Source organism: Falco naumanni, chromosome 6 (genome assembly GCF_017639655.2).
Source record: "Falco naumanni isolate bFalNau1 chromosome 6, bFalNau1.pat, whole genome shotgun sequence".
NCBI lineage: Eukaryota > Metazoa > Chordata > Aves > Falconiformes > Falconidae > Falco > Falco naumanni.
Window position 1 is genome coordinate 45,433,400 of NC_054059.1, and position 7,858 is coordinate 45,441,257.

At 36.8% G+C, this 7,858-nt stretch overlaps 1 long non-coding RNA gene across 1 annotated transcript; it reads left to right on the plus strand.

Annotated features, from left to right (window-relative positions):
* Positions 1 to 810: 810 nt before the first annotated feature.
* Positions 811 to 4,320, plus strand: LOC121090669. Its single transcript, XR_005828646.1, has 4 exons — positions 811 to 964; positions 1,066 to 1,106; positions 1,958 to 2,015; positions 3,843 to 4,320. It is a non-coding gene; the product is annotated as an uncharacterized LOC121090669 (long non-coding RNA).
* Positions 4,321 to 7,858: the final 3,538 nt, after the last annotated feature.

Consider the following 7,858-nt stretch of genomic DNA (forward strand, 5'->3'; position numbering starts at 1 on the left):
ACCTGGGCAGCTAATAACTTCCAAATTATTTACTCTAGGCCATCTGTCTGCATGTCACGATTGCCTTAACTGCCCTCCTCAGCAACAGCTTGATCACTTCCACCTGTAGTGGGTTTTCCTAGGAGTGAGTTCCTGAATTTGAGCAATTTGATCCAATGTTGGATTAATGGGAGTTTTATCTCTGACATCCATAAGGAAGAGTTGAGGTTTTGATGATGTACGAGAAACAGCTACCTTGATGCATTTGTCCATCTTTGGCCTTTTGTAATGATTATCTCTGGAGGGTATGGATGCTCTGAATGCAGAGAGGAGGTATGTAACATGAAAAGGTTCTACTTCTTTGCATCTACTTTGCTGAGAAGAACACCCCTTTAATGATTTCATAATTAGAAACAATGAGTTTACCAACTGTAGAAAGAAGTCCAAAGCTTTAATAGCTTTTCAGGTTTTAGGCTGAGTGTTTGTGAATTTCCTAAGCCTCTACAAGTGTTTTCTGTGCCTGTCTGGCATAAATAGCTAGTAATATTCTAGTATCAATATTGTTACTGTAATTCTGTATTATTTCTCCATGTTTTACACAGCACAGTTCTGCTTCCTAGGGTTTAGAGTTTGGCTAGCATTGCATTTTCTTCAGTGAGGGATAGCTTGTGCATCTGGGTTTTACATTGGGAACACGTGCTCTTGTTCGTGTGAAACTCATTCAGAAAACTGATCAAACTGTTTTTCAAAAGTGGGATGGTATATTTTTATAGCTGTGGAGTGCCAGAGGATTTAAGTTCATACGTCCTCGTTTCTGGTTGCAGGAAAAGACATCAATACAGAACACATGTGAAATTCTGTGTAATGAAGAAAATAGTTTGACTACAGTGTTTTCAGTGTAAACTACGGAACTTGCAAATACCAAGTTGCATGGGAGATAAGCCAAGGTGATGAAGTCCAAGCAAGATGAGAAACCATGGAGATGGTAAACACATTATCTTCTCTTAAAAGAAACATGTGGTATAAAGATATAGGGTCTTGCCTTTTATTTCGGTAATAATAAGCTTAAGTTTTTTTCCGAGACAGGTGGCAAATTCACCAGGGAAAACATCCGCAAGAGACCAGAGGTAGGCCACAGCATTTAACAAAAGCCTCATTATCTATTGTTCTGTAGAGCAGAAGACTAAATACTGATCCTCTTGAAGTCAGCACTGAAACTAGGTTTTTCAAAGGCCCAGGTGTTTATTCCAGGTGTTTTGCTACCATAGTGATGGTCTTATCCACATGTGTAGTTGTAGTTTGGTTTAAATTAAGAACTGCTGTTATCAGGCTGTAGCTTTGGAACCAAAGAACAGTTATAGTTATTAATATATATATATTTTCATTACAATCACATTTATAAATATATATTATAATATACTCATATATTTATAATAAAATATAAAGTTATATTATATAAAATATATTTATATAATTGTAATAATAATTATAAAAATGTAATTAAAATGAAAAAGTATTTTTCCATCCACCTTCTAGATGTAGACTAATACTTGACAGGTTACTGCAGGCATCGTTACAATACATACAGATCACAGTAAATACAGCAGAAGTATATCTAATAAAAATAATAAAAATAATTTTTACCTTCAGCAGCTTATGCCATCTAAGCATCTAAGCTCAATGAGCACACAAATAGACACCAAAATAAATGTGCAAATTCACATACCTAAACCAACTGGCAGCAGGGTGAATGCTGAATAAACGCACTGTTGGAACAGTCCATTTGCTATAAAACTATGTTAGGTACCAGCCATTGTAGATTTTCCTGTAGTTTCCTTTATGAAGAGACTGCCTGCAAAAGGAAAGTGTTTGCTTCAACTTCTACATTGTGGGAATAGCCCACGTTCTTATGTCTTAGTGTGTTGATTCAACAAGTCCTAGTGATCTCTGTTCATTTTTTTTCTCTACCACTTTTCAGAACAAAGTTGTCCTGAACTAATTCATTTGGAACATTGATGGATGGCACTGATGGCAAGGTGGGAAACTCTGGGGGCTACTGGTATCTCTTCTAAGTTTCTAGCGATTCCTTTCATGGTTTTATGATGTCTCAGACTTTTAGATCTTTATTAATATCTTTCTTTATTCATAACTTGCAGATACAACTTCCTAAGAATATATCTAGGCTACATTCGAGTTTGTCCTCACTGAAAGGCAGTTAGAAAAAACAGGACATGGGAAGGGTCTCATTCCTTCCTGACTCACAACTATGCAGAACACTATGACTGTTACCCTAAAGCAATCAAGTCACCTCACGCTTCTGGCACTGCTCTTTTTCTCCAATTGTTTGTAAAATTGGTATCAGCATTAACTGTGGCCCTATCCCTGCTGCATTTTATCACAATACATGGAAAACAGTCTTGGACACTTCAAATGTGTAAAGAAATTCAGTATGGGCCTGGGGAGAAGGAAGAGAGATAGGAAATAATTCAAATAGAAAATATCTGAGGTTTTGCAGTCAGTTTCAAACCAAAAATCAGTTTTAGCGTAGATCTTATTTTAGTGAATTTGGAAATAGGGATGATAAACCAGGTAAGAATAGCAAAAAAACTTGAAATCAAAATGAAAATTTTAATTTAGTTTTGAGATGACCATTCGAAGTAGTATATTTTATGATACTGTATTAATTCAGATTTTATTTTCATGTCTAGCTCTCATTAACAATACGTAATACTGGATCCTACAGCATTAGCACCAACTTGTAAAACCTAGTAAAAGTGGAATTTGCACGGATGTCAGTGGCCATTGAGTTCAGTGCATGCAAACTACAGACATTTTTGCACCTAATTCATTTTTATTACAGTCAGAGGTATAAACTGGGAAATCATTTTTTGGAGGTGCAGTTTTTGTGAGACAAATGACTCTAACTGACAGATCTGATTCCATATGAGTTTGGTTCATAGTGACTTTGCACATGCAATTCTGATTTTCCACTGCAGTTAACAGGAACTGATTTTTAATTCTTAGTTGCTTTTTGAGACAAAGATAGTTATATTTGTTTCAATTTTAAAATAAACCTGCGGTGTTTATATCTTTGGATGTGTTTACTGCATCAGCTGTGAAGTCATTTAAATGGGAATAGTGCTAGGGAGAACTGTGGAGTGCCAGACAGAAATAAAAGAGTATTTTGAAAGATCAATAGAGTTTTTAAGTTCAAAAGCATCTACTTAATTCAAACCACACAATGTGTAACTGTGATATCATTAAAACAAATATCCCAAATGAGCCATCTCTTACCCTCCATATCAAAGGGCTGACATCATTTCTGCATATTCTATTGACAGTTTTGGGTATTCAGTACAGGGGTCAGGCAAGTAAGCTGGGAAAGCAATCTGTGTTCCAAAACGCCACACCAAGTCCCAGCATGAGCTTTTTATTTTCTTTGAATATAAGATCATAAGAAGTAAGCTTTTAGTCTGTTTTGTCCACCTGTGTTTACTGTAGCTAGGGGACCTATTGCTTTGCTATTTAATTTGTTTAAAGGCAAAATGAGAGAAGAGAAAATGGGGAAACTCCTGATAAGGGAGATTGGGGAAAAGGAGTCTGTACATTGCCACGCCACACTGCAGTAGCTTCCAAGGAGACTGCTGGTTTGCCTGGCTACTTTTATACTGTGCTTCCCACTTCAGGGTATGGCTCCTACAGAACCAGTCTCATACTGTGGATGTTGTGGAAAATGGCATTTGTATTGAAATCAGTGACAGCTGAGTGCGTACAGCACAGAAAATAAATGCAAGCATTGCTTTCATTGTCTCTTCCTTCCTCTATTATGCACACTAAACCTTTGCTATTGTTTTTGCTTACAGAGATACCAGGAATATCACTGGAAATTCTGTTTTCCAACTCTGAAGGAAGGACAAGGAATCTTTTTTTTTATTATTTTTATGTTTTTAATAGTGGAAGAGTACCAAGTCTACTCTGAAACTTGTTCCACTATAAGAATAGCCCTGCTGAGAACATAGCATGGCTTTGTTTTCCCATTCCACAGAAAAATCAAGAAGCTGATGAGCAAATGGAAAAATATGTTGACAAAAGGTTTTTTTCTTATAATATCTTGCACATGTTTATACGTAAAAACATTGGGACAAGATAGGTGACTTTTGTTAAGGCATATCTTAAAGCAACCCATTCACTGAACAATACATAACACTTGAGGTAAATGCTGTCTACTTTTTTCGTAGTAGCAGCAGAATGCATCTGACAGTGCCTGTAGTACTGTCTGCCAAGAAGTGTATGGAAATTCAGGCTTGTACTGCTTGCCAGATACAGAACGTTTACTTTAAGGTGAGATAAATTAATTTCAATTTTTATGCAAATTTTCCTGCTTATTGGCTGTAGACATATTCTGTCATATTTGGAGGCACTGCATCTTAAGTGCTGGAGAGGTTTTGCATTATTTCCAGAAATCCTGCTGAGATACGTGGGTTTGTGTAAAGCAGTCAGAGGTATAAACTAATGCCATTTCTTTTTGTCTTCTCTATATTTCTTCATTGATTGAAGAAACAATGGGAGAAAAGAGATTTTGGCATCTCTAGCTGCAGTACTATATTTTTCAGACCACTCTTATTCATACAGCTTTTGGTGTAAATGTGTTCATCATTGTGTCTAGAAGACACAAAAACTCCAGCAGAGCCATCTCGTATTGCACTGTGTGGTACAGACCTTGAGGGGAAGATGAAGGACAGTTGCTGTGCTGAATGGAGAATGAATTCTTTGCTGTTGAAATATTTTATTTTAGGAAGTGGTAGAAGAGAGCAGTGAAAAAGGGGGGAGGAATATAAAGTCTGGCTTTAAAAAGTCGCTCAGAGGGATCGCCTGTTTATTTAACAGCTCATCTGTTGGAATACTGTCATGGGATACGAGTTCATGTTTAGCCTCCTGCTGAAGGGGTTTGGGTCATACCTCCTCAGAGATGCCATCCCTTCTTAACGTTTCAGAGATAGGAGTCCTTTCCAGGCTATACCTGATTCCTGGGTCCTGCCTGCTGGAACTGCCCCACCAGCGTATGAGTGAGAGGGTCCTCAGTCTTTGCCTGCTCCCCTGGGAAGCAGGACTGTCAGGTTCTAGCTGCACTTCCTACTTTGGATGGAGTATAGACCAACGATTAAGATAAGTGTGCCACATAAATCTGTGGTCTGAGCCTTTTCTTGAAAGTTAGAAATACATCTTCAAGTTGTCTCAAACAGAGGAGGGAACTAAACTGAGGTTTTCAGTATACAGAAGGAGGAGGGTTTGCATCCTCATGTCAGTGGGGGGAAAGAAGTTAATGCACAGTAGCATGCTCCTGTGATATTCCCTGGTTAATTTGCCAGGTAAGTGTGGAATGGGAGACCTGGAATGGGAATCTAGAACAGTTTATTCCTGCGTGCCTTTACCACGTGAAAGCTTTTATTTGTTATCATATGTCTACCCAATCTTTAAGTTAAATTTTATAACTATCTTTGGGACTTTTAGCTTACGTTCATCTTTGAAATGTTTTTACACTCCCCAAAATGTGTGGGAGTGGGACATATGATTATGTAAGCCTGGCTTTCTGAGAAAACCAAGAACCTTTGCTTCTTCCTCTCCTACTTTTGTTGTTGTAACTCTCTTTTATTTTTAACAAGCCTTTTGCATTTTCTGGAAAAAAAAAATCATTTGGCTCTCCTGTCCATGTAATTTTAAAGAAATAGTCTTTCTTATTTTTAGAAGATATTTATAAATTGTTCGGATCGTATTTGAATTCCTTAGTCATATCCCAAGGTGATTATTTCAGTGCAACACATGATTCCTCAGCTTTATTTACATCTTTTTTTTTTTTTTTTTTTTGTCAGGCTTCCAAAAAATGCATGATACTCACGTATGTAACTCCTGAACTGTATATGATCACTGTGTTTTGGTAGAAATATATTCTTTTTTTCTTGTGTATTATTACTGAATGAACAAATTTTGTTTCCTTAAACAAGTTCTACTATAGCTGCAATTCTAAGATAATTTGTATTGCTGAAAACTCCCCAAATGATTAGCAGACTATATTAGAAACCACCCATCAATAGCATCCCTCTGCTGAACGCCTTCGGATATCAGTGGAGATGCTTGACTGGTTCAATGGCATCTGGTTTTGTGTTTGCATTTCAATTTCTAAAAATTCTGAATGCTGGAAGGCATATAATATGTATAGCATTAAATAACATCTAAATGACATACCACTTATACAGTGTAATTAAGTGCTAACTGATAGCTTATCATTCTGTGCACTACTTTTGATTTTTCTTAGGTTAAGAAGTCCCTTTGGCAGGTGTATTTTGAATCCCTTCACAACTTCATGATGTTGTTTTTCTAAAAATACATACTTCTTTTGAATATAAGATTAGATACAGAAAACATTTATCAGCTGGCTAATTTGTATAATGCTAGAATTTGTTTTAAATCTTGGAGTTTGACAAAAAGTGTGGTCCACTTCATTCTTTATCGCTCCCCTTTTTATTGATATAACTAATACAAATTCATGTTTTTCCTGCAGTTTAAACTCATGATTTCCCCCAGGTCATGTAATTTGGTTTGGGTTTTTGTGGTTTTCTTTTTAGATTGCACCTTGTGTGTTATAATAGAGATGGTGGGCTCTCCACCATCCCACAGAAACTGACCCAGCATATGTGAGGGATCTTAGTGTTCATTTCCTCATTACATGTTCTTTCTTAATTCTTTTCTATTTTTCATTGCAACCTATTTTTCATTGGCTTGTCTCTCATTAGTAAATATCAAGGATAGCATAAAAAGTTCAAACTGAACTTTTGATCCAATCTTTTTTTTTGTGAGGTCATAATTAGGCAAAATTAATTTGTCCATCCTTAACTGAAAATCTCTTTTTAATACTACATTAATAGCACTGGGACAAAAAATAGGTTGGAGAGAGTTTAAATCTGTAAAATGCATTATCAAATGAAAGAAGCACAGTGAAATGTGGAAATAAACAGACAAGCAAGAGGAGTTTCTTGTCATTTTGGTTTTGGTAATTGCAGAATTGGCAGAGCCCAGAAAGGCCATAAAGACTTCATTGTGTATTTCAATCAAGTTTTAGTGCCAGATAGTTACAAGGCAAATTCATTCTCAATATACAGCCTCTGGAACAGCGACCATAACATTCAATTAATCAGATGTGACCAAAATGTCAAGACCCTCATAAAGAAATCATTCACTCATCTGGGTTATTATATCAAGAGATTTTTTTTTAGTCCAGTAAATATAGGGCATGGAAGGAATTATTTATAGTTACCTTCTTATTTCATAGTGACAGTGCTCGCCATCCCTCCCATATGGCAGCAGAGCTCCTTAGCAAGGAAATACATAGAAATTACAGGAGCCGAGTCATCATACTTGGTACTAAAAGGAAGAAAGACAAAAGGGCTGGATCCAAAACAAGATCCAGAACCAGTTCTAGTGCTCTGCACTCTTTGTGTAATATGTTACCATTATTTCTTCTGAATGTGATGTTGAAATCCATTTAAGCACAGATATTGTCGCTGGAAACTCATAAAAACATCAGCTTAAGAAGTCACACTGGTTGACCATTCCATTAGCCTGTCTCAGACAATGGCCAGTACCAGCAGCTTAGGGAAAGAGCTTAAGAAACAGAGCAATGATCGGTTCCTCTTTCCTCTTCTCTAGCAATCAGTGCTGCAGGCATTTCCTTCCCTTGATACTACATTAGGGCTGTTCAGTTATCCCCAGCAGACCTTTCTGCCATTGACTTGCCTAATCCATTCTGAACCTGTTAATACTTTCCGCGTCCAAACTTAATTTAGCAGTGAGTCACACAACTCAGTTTCTTGTTGTGTGGAAA